This window comes from Rhinatrema bivittatum, chromosome 5 (genome assembly GCF_901001135.1).
Source record: "Rhinatrema bivittatum chromosome 5, aRhiBiv1.1, whole genome shotgun sequence".
Taxonomy (NCBI): domain Eukaryota; kingdom Metazoa; phylum Chordata; class Amphibia; order Gymnophiona; family Rhinatrematidae; genus Rhinatrema; species Rhinatrema bivittatum.
In genome coordinates, this window is record NC_042619.1 from 346,782,022 (window position 1) to 346,803,769 (window position 21,748).

The following is a 21,748-nucleotide window of genomic DNA, read 5'->3' on the forward strand; positions in this document are numbered from 1 at the left end:
ATGACACCGAGTCCCAATGCATTGTGTAGCTGTAGTTTGGGTTGCTCTTCCCTAAATGCATCACTTTGCATCAGATATTTGATAACCCTGTTTTCATGTCCTCCTCATGACATCACTCTCGCTCATGCCTCAAAGGTAGAGCTTAATCATAGCTCTGGAAAAAGGATCTGACCAGGGGAAGATGTAAGATGTACTAAGATGTATCCAAAGTCAAGAACGGTAGTTAAGAAATGTAGCACCATTGCTTGTGTGATTCAAAGAGAAATGCCACTTGAGTTTGCTGCTCTGATTCTTCCTCCAGCTGAAAGCTGTTGCTCGAAACTTATCACCATGGCAACATTTTTTTTTTTTTGGTGGGGAATGAGATGCTGGGTGTTTTTCCTGAAGCTTAATACAATGCCAATGCTTTATATACAAAGAAGAGGAAAGAGAATTGTGCTATTAAATGATGTACAAAAAAAGTGCACAAAAATACCAGGGTTGCTTGCAACCTGATCACTGCTGGTGTTGCACATGCTAAGCCCGGCAGTAGATCACCCTCACTTATCGTTCTTTGGCCTCACTCAGAGCTATAGACAGCAAATCCTTTTGTGGCAAGCATACATCATATACACAGAGCATTATAACCTAGGGATGTGCATTTGTAGCTTTTTTTGTTTTCGTTTTAATGCGCACTAAATTGAGGCAATGTGTACTGAATTGAATTAGTTCACGGTATCGCGATATGGTAAGCATTGACTTGATTTGGTGGACACTAAAATGAAAGCAACCCCCTCTAAAAAAAAAACCAACCCCAAAACAAATAATTAAAAGAAAAAATGAAATGAAAACAAATATTTTCTGACCGCACATCCCTAAAACATAGCCCTGCCCAGAAACTGGTCCACCATCTCGTAAGCCAACAGTGGCCTCTAATGTAAAAAACAGCAAAAATACCGATTCGTAACACAAGGGGAGGGAGATGAGGAGAAGAAGAAAGAAAATACATGACAGGAGAGAGCTGGGTGACAGCTCCCTGAGTGATGGGAATGCTTCAGCACTCCCAGCGGCACGTTTGCCCCTAAGACGCCTCTGCAATCTCTTCTCTCGGCTATCACAACAGTTTGGTGAGTTCAGAGAGGTGACAGGGGAGACAAATGTAATTATTAGGGTTACCGAAGCACCGCAGAACTGGTGCCCACACTGCAGAGAGAGAATATAGCAACCTCTTTCCATTGCAGGTTTTCAGATTCATTTTTCAGGTATTCTGTGTGTACAATAGAGGAGAATGGGCTGTATAATGTACCTTACTGCCAAAAATAAAAAATAAAAAATTAGGTTTTGCTAGAAGCGTCATCCTGAAAATTTGGGGGAATTTTTGGTCCTTTTTTTTTCATTTAATTTTGTTTCTATTCAGTGTGCACTAAATTAAAATAATGCGCACTAAAAAAAATTAGTGTGCATTACAAAATGAAAACCACACACACAAGTAAATGAAAGCACATCCCTAAGTTTGTTTTTTTTATCACCCTGAGATTTATAAATTAATGGTGGTGTGGGAGGCAGTGGGGAGGATGACACTGGATGTGGGTGAAGGAAGAAATATCATTTTATCATTTAATGTTATATGATAATGGCAAAAGTGAGTGTGATGACTCTGAGGTGCCTTTGTCAACTTTTTGGTAAACCTACCAACATAGAAGGAACATTATAGAATTTTCTGCCAACCTTGTGTCCCAGGAAATTTAAAGAAGAGCTCTGCTTCCTCTCAAACAGACCAATGTACTAGGTATGCTTGGCTGCACAAAATTGCTTTTACTCATGGAATAATGCCAAACAGCGCATATGATTTCATGTGTATTTTTTTGGTACAATGTTTTCTCTTTCATCGTGCATAATTTTGCATTTGTGAAGGTGTTTGCAAAAAATTATGCAAAATCACTACTGAGCTGAAGGATCAAGCTGGAGCAAAATTACATGCAAATAATTGTGCAAAATCAAGGTGATGTAGTCAGGCTGGTGTAGTGACGTTTTTTGCGATAAAGTCCACAAGTTATACAAACATTTTTTCGCAAAAGAACAATATATGCAAGGCCATTTAAATAATATTTAAATGGGCCGGTACCACAAGAAACATTTGCATGGTACTGGCTCATTTCTGTGAACTAACTCACGAGTTACTATATCAACCCCTTAGATATTTCTTTCTTCACTTCTCTTCCCTGCTGATGTCTCCTCCTGACCTCTTTCTTCCTTTCACAGCTTCTCTGTATGTGTGCATTGTCCCCAGCAGCAGAAAAGGGGTTGTACCCCGGCGAGGCAGGCTGTAGTAAAACAGGAAGAGGAGCCTTTTGCCTGTGTAACAGCCACTTTCCTCTCTCATGTTGAGCCCTCCGGTACCGGCCGTCCAGCGGACAGGAATCAAGAACATAATATGCCAGGGCATTGAAAGGCACCCACGGGAACAGGGCAAGCCCATTGCAGGAATGGGAACAGAAGGACACCCGCAAAGCAAAACGGACCAGGACACAAGACGAGGCCGAGTGTGGCCTGAGAGTAGGGCCGAAGTAAGGCTTCCAGATTAGGGCCAGAACACAAGCCAGAAACAAGGGCAAGGACTAGAGCCGAGACGGAGATAAGGAAACGAGAGCAAGATGAATGCAAAAGTGGAGCCGTGTCAGGAACTGGACCAAGCTGTGGCAATGTTTATAGCGTGAGGCTGGCTTATATGTGAAACAGAATAGGACAAACATGGCCATAGAACAAGCCACAGAAGGACTTACCAAAGCATCCACGCAGCAAGCCACAATGCTGGGAGGACTAGACAGATAGTTCCTATTGCCCACTGAGGACCCCTGCTGGCGGGAGGCAATAATTGCTCAACAAATTCTTAATTACCCACTCTCTGAAAGTGGTATCTGGAATTTGCCCCTATGAAAAGGCAAATTCCAGATACCACCAGGGATCCCAAACCAAAATGGGGTCAGAATTGGACATGAGAACAGAGACAGGTATTATATGGCAACTATACCCCCTGTCTGAAATAGCAAAATCTAAAGTCTCTTGGAGCAGACTCTCCAGTGTAGGAGTGGAAGCTGGAATCTCTGGGTCCAGGCTCTCCTTTGGTGTGGAAGCTGGGATATCTAGTGTAGGAGCCAGCTCCAAGCTAGGTAGGAGGCATCATATAGGATCTTCTTCTGGAATTCTGGTGGCAGCCTACCGCATATTTTCAAAGATGCTTGCCAGGGCCTCAGTAGGATCTACTTTACCTGGGATAACCCAAACTGGATTCACAACGGCAGGAACTACAGTGGTAGGGAAAAATGGCACTGGACAAGCTGGAGCCTGAGCTGTGAAGATGACTGGCACTGGATCAGCTGGCGTGCATAGACAGTAGGCACTTGGGTTTTTTGGAGCCAGGTTACACAAATAGTTGGTGCTGGATTCTTTTGATCCAGGATTGCAAGTGAACCAGGAATGGAGCTATGAAACCAAGTGAAACCTGAAATGGAGCAAGTGAACGTGAAATGGAGCTATGAAAGCTACTGGAGCCAGAATCTGTGATACTGAAAAGGGTTGGAAACCAATGCCATTTGCTGTAGTTTCCATATTTCTGATAAAGCTTACCTTACAATCCCAAAACTGCCCAACCAATAAACTCAGAAACCTGGGAGGAAGCTTTAAAGAGATACCTGCAGTACCTGAATGTAATCTGCTTTAAAGTGTCTGAAAATCAGAATATAAATCAAATAAATAAAGAGTGTTTCATGCTGGACAAAGTGTGACAAGCAGTAACATTAATGATTAAACCAAAAAATACATATCCATTCTCTGGATTTATACTAAGGAGCATGACTCTCTCATGGTTCCAAAGCTTTGATGTGACAAATACTGGGCTGGTATGATACAGGGCCTGAGAATATTAAGCCAGGTCCAGTGAGGTCCATCTTGCTGCACTCTGTGGGGTCCAACTAGTCACAGCTTGTTATCAGGGCATACTGCCAGTGGTATGACCCCAGCGAGGAAGGCTGGAGAAGTTTTGCCCTAGAGTTGAGCCCTCAAGACTGTATTGGGAACTGGCTATGAGACCTAGACCAAGCTGTGACAATATTCATACTGTGAGATGGGCTTAGATGTGAAACAGAATAGGATAAACATAGCCTCCAGCAGAGTGAACAAACCACAGAGCCGGAAGGACCTATCAGAGCATTCAAGCTGCAGGCTACAGTCCTGGGAGCACTAGAACTAGTGATAACATAAGTTATTATATATTTCATTAAAAACTGAAAAGATGTGTATATTAAATGTATAAATACATTACAATTTACAGAAGAAGCAAACATCTGTATAAGTAATATGGATGTGCTTATTTAAAACAAATGTTACATCCAAAATAAATGGATCCTATTTATTTTATTCATGAGGTCCATGAAATGAACGGGGACCATCCCACAAATTAAACATATCCCATTAGCTTCATTCATTTCATTCCCCATTGATTTCCATGGACCATCAAAGTCTATGGGCCATATAAATCAATGGGAGAACAAGTGAACTGCAAGTCTGCTGTTAGAAACATTTTTACTATTGTAACTAAAGCAGCCAGTCAGACCGTCCCTGTAGGCATAGGAACCGGCCTTTCCCTGTGAGTCATGTGTGACCTCGCAGCCTTGTCATAGACTGGTGGCACGGGGCAGGAATTTTTTTGGCAAGGAGACCACAGACACAATCTATTAGAGTGAAGCATTTTTCTAATCCAGCCTATTGCTGCTTCCTGGACTCAGTGACACTGAAGGGTAGATTTAAAAACCGCCCTGCACACGCCGAGCCTATTTTGCATAGGCTCGGCGGCGGGCGCAAGCTCCGGGACGCTAGGGGGTGCGTGTCGGGGGTGGCGCGATGTTTGGGGCATTCCGGGTGGTGTGGTTCCAGCCCGGGGCATTTCGGGGACGTGGCCGAGGCCTCCGAAATTGCTCCGGGCCGGGGAATCACGTGGTGGCAGCCGACTGGCGCGCGCGAGTTACGCCTGCCTGGGGCAGGTGTAACTTTTGCGATAAAGGTAGGGGGGTGTAGATAGGGCTGGGGGGGTGGATTAGGTAGGGGAAGGGTGGAGAACGTGGGGGGAGGCCGAAAGAAAGTTCCCTCCGAGGCCGCTCCGATTTCGGAGCGGCCTCGGAGGGAACGGGCAGCGCGCGCAGGGCTCGGCGCGCACAAGGTGCACAAATGTGCAGCCCCTTGCGCGCGCAGGGCTCGGCGCGCACAAGGTGCACAAATGTGCAGCCCCTTGTGCGCGCCGACCCAGGATTTATAAGATACGCACGGCTACACGCGTATCTTATAAAATCCGATGTATTTTTGTTTGCACCTGGTGCGCGAACAAAAGTGCGCGGGCGTACTTTTCTAAAATCTACCCCTGAGTCTGCAGTCTGGGCATGTACAAGAAGGAGTACTGTGAATTTCTGCTGAGACTTTATTCTGGAAGGAGGCTGTATATTGAATTGAGTGCTTCTCTTGCTGAGTGTTTGTTACAAAATTTAAAATTCACTTGTTCTTTTGAGTGTAAAAATCTCTTTGGTCTGCAGCTGCTACTACAGTTCTTCTGCTCTGTTCTCAACACTGGGAAAGGAAAGGAGCGCCACGCAGCCAGCACCAGTGGAAGTTTGCCACTGATTTCACCCTCTCCTGCATGCAAGATCTGTGTGTGTGGGTGTGAGAGAGAGGCGGGGAAGAGTTGCAGCGTTCCAGCAATGCCAATACAGATTTTTGTTTTCCTCTGGGTGGGCACTGCTGTTCCATTCCAGTGTACTAAGGTGAGAATGCAGCCATGCAGTGTACCTGCCAACGTTTTGTGCAGCCCGTGAGCCGTAGTCCAGTCTCAGCTGACCCCCACATTGTCTGTGTGAGTGTTTAGTTCTCCGCACTCAACACACACACACACAGTGGTGTACATACAGTCAGTTACAGTACAGATCCCCCGAAGGCAGTGAACACGTTCATTATGGCAGAGAAGGGTGAAGGCCAGGAGGCAGACTAAATGAAAAAGGGAATTTTTTTCCAAATCCAAAATGGAAGGAGAGGCATACAGCCCCAGCTAGAAGAAATTGAAATTTAGAGAGGATGTGCCACCACCACCTTGTTTTAAAGGCAAGGGTGATGGAGCCATCCAAGGCAGACAGTAGACAGGGCATGGGCAGGAGAGGTAACAGACCCAAAACTAGCAGCACACCACTTCCTTTGTTACTGTGATCGAGGTAGTTCAGTCAGTATGTGTATCTGATTCTTCTGAAGATGAACGGCCCTGTACGGGAAAACTTACACAGCTGTCGGCTGAAGAAAGATTTGGAGGATTAGTTACTAGCATCTTAGCCTCCACTTCCATGATTGAGGGGACAGAGGAAACGGGTGATGATGGTGAGGAAGAGCAGGCAGCACAGAGATGTGAGTGATGTGCTGCCTGCTCTCTAACATCCTGAGATGTTAGAGAGTGCAAGTGATGCACCTGACAATGTTTCTCAGGTCCACTCTCTACCTCTACGTCAGTGCCAACATCCACACTCAAGAGAGAAGGGACTATGGAGGCTCTACAAAGTCAGGGAGAACCCATGTTTCTCTCAGTGTAATTACTGTACCAAGGACGGAAGCTGACGCAAACAAGTGAAGCGCCTTAAAAATGCTGGTATGCTGCATCACATACAAGCAGCATCTGCTAGTGCTGACATCTGGGAAGGGTGGCAGTACTAGCCAGGGCACCCCTTCATCCGGTCAAAGGAAATGGTTTGAAAAGGGAAAGAGTGATCCCCAAGCTGATCCCACGCCTTTGGCCCCTTCCAGCAGTCAGGCGGCAGGCAAGAAGCCTCCTACAGTAGGACAGAAAGGATAACCTACCATAGAGGAAATGGGATGATGTTCTGAGGCACTGTCCCAGGTCAGAAGGTAGTATTATCAAAAGCGGTAACAAGGAGCATTAGGGAAATGACAAAAAAAAAAAATGACAAATTACAAAATCCCCCTCCAGGACTACTTTTGGTAGGAAGGTCATCCTCAGCCTGCACAACCAGTGCCATATTCACATCCGGGCACTGCTTGTTAAGGTAGAGGGGAGTAGTGTGCATTTCACCAGTAGACATCTGGACCTTCATGAACACTGTGCGCTCTTATCTCTCCCTGATGGCACCCTGGTGCAACCTGGCCAAGGCAGGAGTGGGAAGCAGCTCCAACATGGATGGAACATCAACATCAGGTGGACTCTGCCATACACTCAGTCAATGGATGAATCTCATATCTCAGCCAATATTTTATCAGCCATAAGAAAGATGCTGGAAGATTGGCAGCTAGACTGGAGAATGGGGAGTTTAAATGCATAGATAATGGCACAACTATTATATACAAGGAAGTCATTCGGGTATTTTTATGTTTTACACACACTCTGCACCTGGCAGTAGAGGATGCCCTGGGGCCGGGACCAAGAACCACAAGAGTGAAATATTGCCAGAGTTCTTAGAGAAGTTTAGGAAAATAGCAGGGCACTTCCTTAGAAGTGTAAAGGTGGGGCAGCTTCTCTGGGAAAAGCAGGAGGAATTTGGGATGCCTCACTAGTGACTTATTATCAATATTGGCACAACGTGAACTTCTACCTACATGATGCTGCAGAGGTTAGTGGAGCAAGACACTCCTTCAAAATTTGTCTTGGGAAATAGGGATAGGTGTGAAATGCTTCTGGAGCATCTAGATTGTGCAGTCAAGAATCAGCTGGTAGAAATTCAGAAGCCCTTCAATGATGCCATGGAGGACCTTAGTTCCAGAAGTGCCCTCTTCGATGATGTCATTCCTATAGTACATTTTCTGGAGGAAACGCTGGAGGGCTTCCATCAGCATGAGAGAATGAAAGCAGAGGTGTTGTAGTTTGGGGAATCCTTGCAGCATCAGGTTCATGAGAAACTGAAATCTCTGACTGAAAACAATGTATTCATGCTTGCTACACTACTTGATCCCTGGGCTAAAAGGACTCTCGCCCTCCAATGCCAGTGCCTCATACATATGAAGGAGATGCTGAAAGGAAGTTCTGTCAGAAGGAGGATCAGAAGCATGAGCAGAGTAGGGATGTAGCAAAGGAGGAAACAGTGGCCACCTCAGAGAGTCGTGCAAACAATAGCAGCACCCAGACAGCTAGCGCATCCTCCCCCACCACAATATGCCAAAGCTATGTTGCCTACAAAGAACCATCTTTCCTGGCACAGGTCAGATCGAAAGGAGCTGACAAGAAGAAAGACTCTTAGGCCACCCAGGGAAAGTAGAGCTCAGTGGAAAGATCTGTGACATACTATCTTAGCCCATCAAAGACATGGACACAGATGCACTGGTATATTGGGCTCACACATCCACCACCTGGCCAGACCTAGCCAAAGTGGCACATCGATATCTTTCTTACCCACCAACCAGCATGCCTAATGAATGTGTCTTTTCAACATCAGCAGACATTGTGAGCCCTCATTACTCAAGGGCTCCACAGTTAATAGGAATATCTGGTATTTTTAACATGCAATCTCCCTTTGCTTGGGTTTCCATATTTTCTATGCAAGTGACAATATGAATGAAAACACCTTGAAGGACTAGCTGCCACTCTGCCTTCCTGCCTTCTCTCAGATAAATCACTCCAAAGATCTAACTGTTCTCTTTCTGCCTGCTTACCTGTCATGCCCCTAATACCATCATAGAAGACTTGTGCCTCATGCCTACCTGCCATCAACCTAGTTTCACCATAGGGGACTTGTTGGCACCACCTACTTGCCATGACCCTAATTCTACCATAGAGGACTCTCTGGCACATACCTACATGCCATACTCCTTATACCAGAGTTTCTCAACCACTGTGCTGAGGCACATTGGTGTACTATAGCAAGATTCCTCCTGTGCTGTGATGGTCTCCCTTCCCCCTCCCTTCCTCACCACAGCTTGAAGATCTGAGGAGGCTATGGGGCCATGGTGGAGCCCATTTCACTGTGGTCTGAAGAGTGAAGGCCAGAGGGGCCAAGGCGGAACCCAGCATGGCCCAAAAAGACAAGAAGGTCGGTGGGGCCATAGTGGAGCACATCTCACCACAGCCCAAAGAGAAGAGGAGACCCTAAGGTTGTGTGTGTGTGGTGTAAGAGAATGCATGTGTATGTATGTGTGTGAGAGCCTGTACATATATATATGTATATATTCATTTATTTTTATTTTATATAACAATTAGTTTCTGCATCTCCAAAATTTTGTTCAGAGTGGATTACAATGTTAAAAATATCCGTAATTCAAAGCATACATTACATACATACATAAGCAAATAGTGATATTTTATTTATTTATTTATTTATTTTTAATTTTTAAATACCGAAATTCCTGTATTGGATACAAATCAATCTGGTTTACATGGAATGATAAGTTGCCCTGGTCTGAGAGTTCCGACCGGGGCTTTTTACATGGAACAGTGAACAGTACGTTTCCGTATTTTATACAATTAACGAGTTAAACATTGCATTTAACGAGTGAAACATAGAGATTCCGTATTCTGTAACTTAACGAAATTAAACATTGAGTATGATAATAGTAGAATGATAGAAATAAAATAAAATATAACTTGAGAGTAAATAAGTATAGTATTAAATAAATATATAGTATAGGTATTAAACGACAATTAAATAACTTGAGAGTAAATAAGTATAGTATTAGATAAAATATATCGTATTGGTATTAAACGACAATTAAATACAAGTTAACATAGGTTTGCAGGGGTTATCAAGAAAGGAGGGGGGATGGTGGGGGGAAGGAAGGCAGGTGGATGGATCATGTCATGAGGGGGTGGGGGTTAGGGACCTTGAAAATGAGGGGTAAGGGAACCTGAAAATGAGTCAGAATAAGGAACCTAGTTACATTCCGGAAATGGGAAAGCTTGCCTGAAGAGCCAGGTTTTAAACTTTTTTTTTTAACTCTGGTAGACTGGGTTCGAGGCGTAGGTCTGGGGGGAGAGCATTCCATTGGTGGGGTCCTGCAGTTGAGAGTGCTCTTTTCCTTAGTATTGTTTTTGCTGGAGGGACAAATAATGTGCCTTTGTAAGTGCTTCTGATGGGTCTGGAGGATCAATGGGACAAAGTTGAGTCTTGAGCGTGATAGGTGCGATGTTGTGTATTGCTTTATGAATAATAGTGAGGGTTTTGAATAGGATTCTCTGTTTGATGGGTAGCCAGTGAAGGTTGCTGAGATGGGGGTGATATGGTCTCTTTTATTGGTGTTTGTTAGGATTCTGGCTGTGGCATTCTGTATCATCTGTAGAGGCTTGATACTGTTGGCTGGGAGGCCGAGTAGGATTGTGTTGCAGTAGTCGAGTTTTGAAAAGATGATGGATTGTAGAACTAGTCGAAAGTCGTTGAAGTGAAGAAGTGGTTTTAACTTTTTGAGGACTTGTAATTTGTAAAAGCAGTCCTTGGTGGTGATATTTATAAATTTTTTTAAGTTTAGTTGGTTGTCAAGCCATGCTCCTAGATCCCTGACGTCTGAGGAGAGATCCATGTTTAAGGTAGTGGATTGCGAAGGGCTTGATGAGTAGATACGTGGGTCGTGTGAAATAAGTAGCATCTCCGTTTTGTTGGAGTTTAAAACCAAATTAAGGTTGGAGAGTAGTTGTTTGATTGGTTGTAGGCAGTCCTTCCAGTAAGTGAAGGTTTTTTGAATAGATTCTGTGATAGGGATGAGGATCTGGATGTCATCTGCATAGAGGTAGTGAGTAAGCTTGAGTTTTGATAGCAGTTGGCAGAGGGGGAGGAGGTAAATGTTGAACAGGGTGGGTGAGAGGGATGAACCTTGTGGTACACCTTGGTCTGATAGGATAGGCTCAGATTCCTTGTTATTTATTCTGACTTTGTAGAACCTGTTGGACAAGAACGACTTAAACCAACTGAGTGCAGTACCTTTGATTCCTATGTTTGCTAGTTGGTCTATGAGTTGTGCGTGATTTACCGTGTCGAAAGCTGAGGATAAATCTAGAAGCACCAGTAGGTATGATTGTTTTTTCTCCAGGTTCAAAAGAATGGTGTCTGTGAGAGAAAGCAGAAGGGACTCTGTGCTTAAGGATTTTCGAAAACCGTATTGAGCGGGAGAAGGATGTTGTGATCTTTGAGGTATTCCGAAAGTTGTTTGTTGACAGCTTCCATCAGTTTGGCAATCAGGGGTAAGTTTGCAATGGGTCGGAAATTAGCTGGGTCAGTAGGCGAGGCGTCTGGTTTTTCAGTAGTGGTTTAAGAATTGCTAGTTTTAACTGATTGGGTACTGTGCCTTGGGCTAAGGAGGTATTGATGATATCCGCAATGGGTTTTGCGATGGTGTTTGGGATGGCGGTGAGCAAATTTGTTGGAAGTGGGTCAGAGGGATGTGCGGCTGGTTTGATTTTCTTGAGTATGTTTTCAATCTCCATGGCGGATGTAGGTTCGAAGGACTCTAGGCTGGAATTCTGATGGAGTTGGTATGTGCTGAGAGGTGTTGGTGGAGAGTTGTAGGTTGTGAGGGAGCGGGTAAGGTTGGAGATTTTTGTCTTAAAGTAGGTGGCAAGTTCGTTGGCCTTGTTGAGCGCTTGGTGGTCTGGAATAGATGGGGGCATTGGTTTGATAAGAGATGAAACGTAGGAGAATAGAGCCTTAGAGTCAAAGATGAAATTGTGAATTCTTCCTGCATAGAAGTCTTTCTTTGTTTTGTGGATGGCATTTCTGTAGGTGTTAAGGGTGGCTTTGTAGTCCAGACGAGCTGTAAGTGAGGGGTTTTTTCTCCAGCTTTGTTCTTTATTTCGTAGTTTTTGTTTCAGGGATTTGAGTTCCGGAGTGAACCATGGTTTTCTGTTGTCCCGTGCAGGTTGTATTACTTTGGAGGAGATTGGGCAGAGTTGATCTGCTATTTTGTTAGTGAGTTTGATCCATGAGGTGGTGGCTGTGCTGGCGTCGGAGAGGTCTAGTTGGTTGAGTTCTTTGGAACATTGTTCATTGAGTAGGGCCAGTGGGCATGGTTTCCTAAATGAATAGTGGTTTTGGTGGTGGTTGGGGGTAGTGTGTTTTTCATTTTGAGGGTCGTGTCGATGATCTGGTGATCAGACCAGGGGACTGGTGTACAGGAGGGATTGGCGTGGATGGATAAGCTGTCGTTGATAAAGATGAGGTCTAATGTGTGTCCTGCCTTGTGTGTGGGACCGCTGACTATTTGTGTAAATCCCAGGTGACTGAGGGAGGAAAGGAAGGTTTCACAGTTTGTGGATATGAATATGTATGTATATATAATATATATATGTGTGTGTGTATATATGTGGGTGTATGTATATGTATGAATGTGTGAGAGCATATGCATTTGTGTGTACGTATGTTTGTGTGAGACCTTGTGTGTGTGACAGCCTGTGTGCATGTGTAAATGTTTGTGTGTGAGAGCCTGTGTGTGTGTTTGTGAGCCTGTGCATGTGTATGTATGTTGTGTGAGAGCCTGGGCATGCAAGAACCTGTGGGGTAGATTTTCAAACCAGCGCAAGCGCGTCCATGTGAGCGTGCTACACGGCGCGCGCACAAGGACACACGATTTAATAACATGCGTGCGCAGGTGCGCGCATGTTATAGAATCAGGGGTCAGCGCGCACAAGGGGTGCACGACTGTGCACCCCTTGTGTGCGCTGAGCCTGTGCTGAGCGTGCGCCGAGCCGCGCTGCCTTCACCTGTTCCCTACCCCCCACCCCACCTTCCCTTCCCTTCCCCTACCTCCCCTGCCCTTTCCTCCCTACCTGTTTCTTTTTTTTTTTTTTTATTCCAAAACTTACTTCAGCCCTGGGGCTGAAGTAAGTTGCGCGCGCCGGCCAACTGCCAGCGCGAGACCCCTGGCCCAGCCGTGCGGAGGCCTTTGGTCACGCCCCCACCCTGGACCACTCCTCCCCACCCCTTTTGTAAAGCCCCAGGACTTACATGTGTCCTGCGGCTTTACGAGCGTCGCCGGGCCTTTTTAAAATAGGCTTGGTGCGCATAAGGCTGATTTACGCGCGTAACCTTTTGAAAATCCAGCCCTTAGGGTATCTAATACCCTTGCATGGCCCTGGCAGCCGGTCCAGCTCCCGGGCCTTTTTTTGAGGTCCTCGATCTATAAGGGCAAAAACAATTAACACCATTAAGAACGCACTTTTGCTGTCAAGGTGAGCGACATATTGGTATGTTACTATGGATTGTTGAGTAGCTGTAGGACACTCAATCACCTTCTAGTAGGCATCACCAGGTTGGCCTGACCCTCTCCAACCCTAGCCACCCCTCCCTACCCCTAGCCACCCTTCCTCACCTTTCACTAGCCCCCTAGTTTCCCCCCTATGCATGGCCTGACCTCCATCCCTCTTGTACTCCCTGCTATCCTATCTAGTTGCCCCCATGCATGGCCTGATCCTCTCCACCCCTCCCCTACCCACTGCTAGCCCCATTAGTTGTCCCCATGAATGTCCTGACCCTCTACACTCCTCACCCCCCCCCTGCTTGCCCCCTAGTTTCCCCCCATACATATCCTGACCCTTTCCATCTATTCCCTACCTCCTGCTATCCCGCCTAGTTGCCCCCATGCATGCCCTGACCCCCTCCACACCTCTGCAGCCCCAATAGCCCCATAGTTGACCCCCCCCCATGCATTGCCTGTCCCTCTGCACCCCCATTACCTCCATTCTACTTACCTCACATGGGCAGGAGTAACCATGGCTGAACCCGGGGCGCAGCTCACATCAGGCATTTTTGTTACAGCACAGATTCCGCTGCTCCCATTGCACAAAATACAAATTGTACCACCAGGGACTCCAGCTGTTGGATGTCCTTGGTGGTGAAATTGGACTGCCAGGCTGGAGAAAGCATGGTCAGTTTCCATGCCTGTGGACCCGGAAGTTGTGCGTCACCACAGCGGGAGCGTAACTTGCTTGCGTACTTGAGCACGCGAGCTTCGTAACGTGGTGACTCTGCACGGGATAGTACGTGTGTAAGTTTGCATTGGGTAGTTGCTTGCATGTTACGTAATGCGTGCATAATTTGGTGTGTCGTTTGAAATCCCCACACTTCTGCGCTCGCCCGCACAGGAGCGCCCATATGGGCACGCATGCGCTCATTCACTGTGTTCAGTAGCTAGAAGGAAAAGGAGAGGCAACAGTGAACAGCTGACATTTCTTGTCTGATAGACTTTTGCAATGAAAATTGTTAGTATAGTGTATAGTGTATATAATTTTAAAACTGTTAACTGTATCAAAATATTGTGAAGAAAAAAAAATATATATATATATTACGAATACAAATAAATGATTCTACAGGTATGTCATTCCTTCAGCTTGTTCAGAGTGCGGCAGTGAGAGTCATTTGTGGGTTGTGTTGGAGTTGATGTCGTGACTATTCGTATGAAGGATCTGCATTGGCTACCCATTGCTCAGGGTTCATTATTTAAGTCCCGTATTATTTTGCATAATGCTGTTCATCAAAGATCTTATTGTCTGGCAGAAAAACAACTTGTATGATACCAAAACGTGTTTGCAGTCCTACCCTAGTCTTTCCACTTCAGCAGAGTGTAAATTGTAAACGCTTAGCGCCAGGGCATTCTTTGTCTTAGGTCCCAGGAGGTGGAATGAATTACCTTTTGAGTTGAGAAGTGAAAAAGATTATCTGAAATTTTAAAAACTTCTTAAAAGCTTTTTGTTTTTGCAAGCTTATCCTGTAGCAATATTTTTGGCATGCATAATGATTATAATGATTTAACTGTGTTCTAAATGTTTTTAAATTAAGGTTTGTGTTTTAAGTATGCACGTTAATTCTTCTCAGCAATGAAGGATTTGCTGAATATAAGACATTTTAACTCAATCAATCAATCCAAGGGTTCATTTTTGGATCCTCTCGTTTTCATGCTGCACTCTGCTTTTAGGATCTTTGATTGCTATCTTGAATTCGTTCCATCATAGGTGAAGAGATGATCTGCGAATGTAATTTAACTTGGAGAACATTTCACATCCTATTTAAGATTGGTTATAGAACTGCATTGATGGTTCTTTGGCATGGGTGGTTTTTTTTGTAATCTTAATCCGGACTCCCAAAAAAGTTGTTGCTGTTCCTCATTCAGAATCAGCAATCCCCTTTTATTTATAAGGTTAGATTTTGTTCTACTGAGTAAGTACATAATTTAAAGATCACATCAAACATATATCCCAGCTTTGTGTTTCTTGTCAGTACCAGCCAACTCCAGTTATTCAACATCTCAAAGATATGTAAATGCCTTTCCTTTGAGGTCTGCGCAATTTATGGTGCAAGCATCAATTCACGCCTACTTAGATTTTCAATTTCCTGCAGTAACTAAAGTCTTGTTTGTAAAACCTTTTAAAGATCCAAAAAAACATATTGTAATTCATGAGCTTTTGAGATCACAAATGTTCTTTCTTCAGATATCTGAAGACAGAGCCTTAATGGTCTTGAAAACTTAAGAGCAACTTTTAGTTGCACTATAGGGAGAATGGTTATATAACTGTGCACGTTTTATGTGTAGACTTTACCTCTAGGGCTTCCCAAACCTGTCCTAGGGACCTCACAGTCAGTCAGGTTTTCAGGATATCCACAATGAATACGCAGGAGATATATTTGCATATGCTGAGTTTCCATGATTTGCCAATTTATCTCCTGCATATTTATTGTGCATATCCTGAAAACCCGACTGACTGTGGGGTCTTCAGGACAGGTTTGGGAAGACCTTCTTTACCCCAGATTTTCGAATTGATGCGCGTACGTTTTGTTTTGTTTTTTTAATTTGTGGGTAATTGACCCAGCAGAAGTGCGAATTAACTTGCACATAGTTACATCGCCTCTTTAGAAGGTGTAACTTATGCAGGTTAACTTATGCAAATCATACTGTATGCACATAAGTTCCAACTCTGCCAAGCTTTGCCCATCGGAAACACCTCTCCCCCATTTGCATAAAAGTATTGCGCATAATGGGGTTATGCGCAATACTTTTCTGTGCACACAGCTCCAGGCTATTTTCTAAGCCATTCATGTGCATAAAATCTAATGTAAGGTGCTTTTTATTATTTATTAATCCTTTCATGATCCTGTACCATCTTAAATGTAATCACTGTTTAGATATAGTCCACCAAGGTAACAAAAACACCCAATATACAGTTTTTTTCTCTCATGTTTTATGTGCTACCTTGTACTTTACAATGTATTTTTTTTAACCTTTGTCTACCTTAAATCTAAACAGACTGTTTCTTCCCCTATTCCTTTTCCAGTTGTTCATGGTTCTCTGCATAGGGCTCACAACACAATTATTTTCAACAGGCCTTTACCAGTAGTTATCTTTCTTTTCTGTTATCCCAGGCTGAATGCCATTTATTGCGTTGCAGTGCATTGAATTTGTACTTTGTGCTACTTTTTTTTTTTTTTTTTTAAAGAATTTGTATAATGGTGTTTTGGATAAAAGCACTTCAAACAGATGTTTCAACAATAACACTAAAAATGACAATTGCACTTTGGGAGAAAACCTTTTCAGCACCAAGGAGAGAACAATTGACTTGTCAGAATCAATACATTTCAAGGCACTCACAATTACCGAATCTGCTAGAAGGACAGTAGCATTTTTTACAAGCCCAGTTTGATCAGAATGGATTCACTGATCTTGATCTATTTGCGGCCCTCATTGAGAACTTGCTGATTTCGATATACCATTTCCAACATTTGAATTCAAGCATGATACTAAATTAGAAATCTCAGAACATATTTGGATCCGGCTAAAATTTATATAAAGTATTATTACACAAAATCAATGTTTGTTTAAGTAAGAGCCTAATGATGTTGCAAATACAGGTATTCTTGCAGCATATAAAGTATGAGGAATTCACCAACATCCTGTTTAAAGAAAAATGTTCTGTTATTAGTCAAAATCATAGACATGTTTAACTGATGGATATGGATTGAAATACGTTAAAAAAAAAATCTTGCCAAATGATCAGAAAATTATTATCCTCTGGATGGATTAAGTGAGAATAATTTTCTATTTAACAAGATTTTTTATATGATTTTTTAAAATCTATATCTCTCAAGAGAATAAGAAAAACAATAAAAAAAATACATAACTTTATAACTCCAAAAACAAATTTGTTTTTGTTCTTCAAAGACCAGAGTTGAGAAAGCCTGATCTAACTTATGTTGCTCAATATCACTGAATGATGAAATTATAAAATTACAGAAATAATTTAATGTCTTCTAATTGTAATGTTTATAAATATGTATTGGAGATTTATAAAGTTCTCCTTATTTGTTTGGAAAGTTTGATCAACAGTTTGGTTTGTAGTAATTAAAATCCTCTAGTTAACATATTTTTACCTTCCAGCTGTGTGACGTGTTTGAATCTCATTGGCTTAGGGCCTGATTTTTAAAAGCATTTACTTGAGTAAAACTGGGCTTTATTCGAGTAAATGCACTTTACTCGAGTAAGTGGGTTTTTGAAAATTGCTACAATATATGCCATTGAATTGTCCATAGGATTTACTCACATAAATGCACTTTACGTGAGTAAATAGCGTTTGAAAATTGCTACAATAGTAGTTACATTTATGCGCGTAACACCTTTTGAAAATTACCCCTATGTGAATAAGTGGATGATGATCGAAGAAGGAGCATGTAAGATGCATTTTCCCTTTTGAATTAGATGCTCATTGAAAAGATCAAGCCTGTATCCTAAAACAGACAAAATCTCACACTATTTTCAGGCCAAATGCTCGTAGGTTCTCCCTTAAAAATTATGAAGGTAATTTTATAATAGTCCTCACAGGATTAAAGTCTGTGTTGAAAGCACACATAGATTACAGCCTGAATTTTACAAAAGGACGGTGCTCAAGTCTACTTTGAGAATTTGCAGGTATATGGATATCATTGTGTAGCATACCCACACAGATATACAGGTGTAAAATGTAATTGTGCTTTTACACAAAAATCGAAATTATGTGCATAATTTCCTCACCCAATTTCCAACCCCAGAACTCTGCTTTGCAGTGCATATAAAAAAACATACACATGTAGTAACCACTTCTGCACATACTCAGGGCAATTTTCAAAACCCAATTTATGCACAATAAAACCTGTTTACTTTTTATACATATAAATGCCTTTGAAAATTCAGCCCTATGTGAAAGCGCATAGGAAAAGATTTTATTCCGAAAGATAAATCTAGGAAACCTCTATTATGTATCATTTGCTAGAGACCTACTATGGAATAACTCTTTCCTGAGCACAGGGTCCTCCAGGAAATTATATGAAGAAAACTATCTTTAAAAACGTCACCTTTACATTTTAATGTATTTGTTGATAATAGTTTTCAGGAACAATTTTCAGTAGGGCAGCTACCTATCTCTGTAGGTGCCTAAGCAAAGGTAGCAAAAAAAAAATCAGCAAATTCTCAAAGGCTCGCGCAAGTTATAAAAATCAGGGGTCGGCGCGCGCAACGGGGGTGCAAATTTGTGCAACTTGCGCGCGCCAAGCCTCGCTGCCTTCCCCCCGTTCCCTCCCAGGCTGCTCCGGATTTACGCGCGTAACCTTTTTAAAACGCGGCCCAGTGTGAGGAACGTTATCGCCGGCAGCAATGCGGCGATAAGCACCGCCTTTTACGGTGGGGGTTATTTATGCGAAAGGCTGCAGCCAACCAAACCGCGGCCGGCGAAATCGCACCAGCTATTTTATTTTATTTATTTTTTAAAGGCTTTTATATACCGGAGTTCATGCACTAGTGCATACCACTTCGGTTTACACAGAACAAGGAACAGAAAATTACATCAAACAGATTGAACAATTAACAAATATACAATTACATCCAACGATTGGGTATAAATAACATGGCTAACTTAGTAGGAACTTAGAGTTTGAGGTAAAGGAGAGAAATAGTACCAAGTGGTAACAGAACAATGTTAATAGCTAAATAATAAATATAAATAGTAAATACAAATTCTTATAATAAATACAGGTGCTTACAGGTTACAGTCTTCATGAAAAGTTTACGTCTACAGAATAGGGTTAAGTAAATAAGAACTGGTGGTTATTTCTATAGGAGTGAAGACTTCAAAAACTGAGGTTACATCTGGATTAAGAGGTATTGGTGTAGCATGCTCAAATATTTAATGATTTGGAATTGTGAGACCAAGGATAAAAATTAGGAGTTGTTTGATATGATTATAAAAGCGAGAATGAGCTATGTTTCAATATTTGTTTTCGTGCAGACAAACATTTATCTGGTTTATCAGAAGTTAACCGATTAACTGAATATCAGTCCAGCCAGCTTGGCAAATAAACCTTTTGCCAGCTAACTTTGAAAATGTGTCTTTCTAGCCAGTATGAGTGAAGGCTATAAAACCGGGCGGGGGGGGGGGAGGGGGGAGTTTGAAGACCTGTCTCTTAACTGGGCGAACTGGGGACAAACTGGTGAAACTGGAAATGACGTCGGCATGAGCCCCTTTTAAAACTCCCCCAGTTTACTGTTGTAGAAATGGCACTTGCACGTGCTTGTGCGTGCCCACTGAAAATCTGGTGCACATGTGTGCATGGCCAGACTATTTTATAATATGTGTGAATGTGCATGCACACGCGTGCATGTGTTATAAAATGGCTGCCAGCCTGGGCGCAAACCGATGAACGCGCGCATCAGTGCGCCCGCGTGCCGCTATGAACGTTACCATCTAAGGCCTCATTTTCCAAAGTATCGCAGGCCTGCGATACTTTAGAAGATGAGGGGCGGGGGGCCGAAACGGGGGGGCGGGCCTGCGCTAGCCGGCAGCGATCACGTCGCGGTGCGATCGCTGCCGGTTTCGCACCCAATAGCGCCACCATAGGAGGTGTAGCTATTGGGCGCGAACTCGGACGCGAAAAGGGCCTTACCTTTTGTCATCCGCGGGTCTTCGCGGAGTCGGCCCCGGCGACGCCCCGACTCCTCCTCTTCCGGGGGCGACTCCGCCCCCATTTTGGTATCGCACGCGATAAGGGACGTTTCGTGTGCGAGACGTCCCCTTATCGCGTGCGATCCGTTTAGAAAATGAGGCCCTGAGTCTTCAAATTGAGGCCAGAAGAGGAGGAAGGAAATGTAGCTAAGAAGAGATGCTCTCTTCCTGCAGGTAGCAAGGAATCTCATCTTGGGTGAGTGGGGAGGGAAAAGCACAAAATGGGAGCTGGTAGTCCCCTGAAGCGTGGGTCCCAGGCATCATTGGTCATCTTACCCTTGTGATGGCCCTGATTACAAAGTTGAAGTTGGGGGATACATGATAACCTAAAACTTTATTTTTGGTAATTTGATTCATACTTTAAGTGCCATTTCAGAGTAAAAATAAGAGTAGCCATAGACAAGTATTTCACCCTGGTACCAAGATGTACTATGTACTATTTAATTTATTATCCTTCACTACCTTTAATATCTTATGCTAATTTTTGTTTCCAGAAATTACTGTCCGAGAGAAGCTAAAATTGTTTCTTTTCATGTGCTAGATTGAGGTCAAAAGGTGTATAATTCTATACATCTAATATGCAGACCACCTCATGCAATAGGATGATAAAAAGGTATGAGTGCTAATAACGAAAATGCAAAGAGATGTTTTAGAACCAGTATCAGATATTTACAGGTGCTGTAAATAATATTCTCTTCTCTCTTGCCCGCTATGGGCTTCAGACAAAATCAGCAGGCAGCACATATAATCTCAACATTTACCACTCCCATTTTCATTGTTTTGCATCATAAAAAATGTGACTATTGTTCCACAAAGGTATAACAATACCTATTCTACAGTCCAAGTCCTCCAATGTCTGTCTAAGTTCAGGAATTAGTGCTTCCTGTCAGATAAACCCAACATGGCCAATGTTTCAAAAAGCTCATTATCTTCATCGGGGTCCATTTAATATTTCTAAAATAAAAGGGAATAGGGCTGATAAAATTGATCTAAAGAATCTTTAGTCTATTGGTTTATTTTATATAGTGAGTAACCCTGTAAACACTGCATTTAATCTACTTACATACTTCCCTGAGTGAGACCTGGAAAAGCAGCCCAAGGAACAATGACGTAGTCTGACTGTCAGGTCTCCCATATGCTAATAAAGTCTTCTGGACGTCGTCTTCCCCGTGGTTGCTTCCTAAGGGGAAATTCAAAGAATAAAGTCCCGATGAGCTTCATGTAAAGCAAATAGGAGAAAAGGGATCAGTTTGTTCAAATGTCAGATGTCTGTAGAGATGAAGTTTCTTAACATATTTTTCAGCATCTGGGTGGGTTTTTGAAATAAGTAATCTATTTTGAGGAAGATAGATGGATGCTTGGATTGATTGGATTCCCAAGGGGCTGAATAACTCCTTCCAGATTTGAAACATTAAATTAGTCACTTGATCACCTTAGGTATCTCCACATAGCTGAAGATTTTCACTAGCTCCAGCATTTGATCTTCAGAGAGACTGAGTAGAGAAAAACTGCCCATAAGTATTGGGAGACATAGTCCACAGCTATCAGCCCCCAGTACTCTGACTCTACGAGGCCCATACTGTTCAGTTAAATATAACCTTTGCAATGGGGAACGGTATCAGTGTTTTTTGATTACCCTGTGGGGCACTTAGCTAGTGCTTGGAACAGGAAGCACAATAATCCTTCACATGTCAGTATAGGGTAAGCCAAAAGAATTGGTGCCAAGCCAAAATACTCTTGGTTCTGCAATACCCAGTTAAGGGGATTCAATATGCCAGTCCTAGGAAGTCTTTT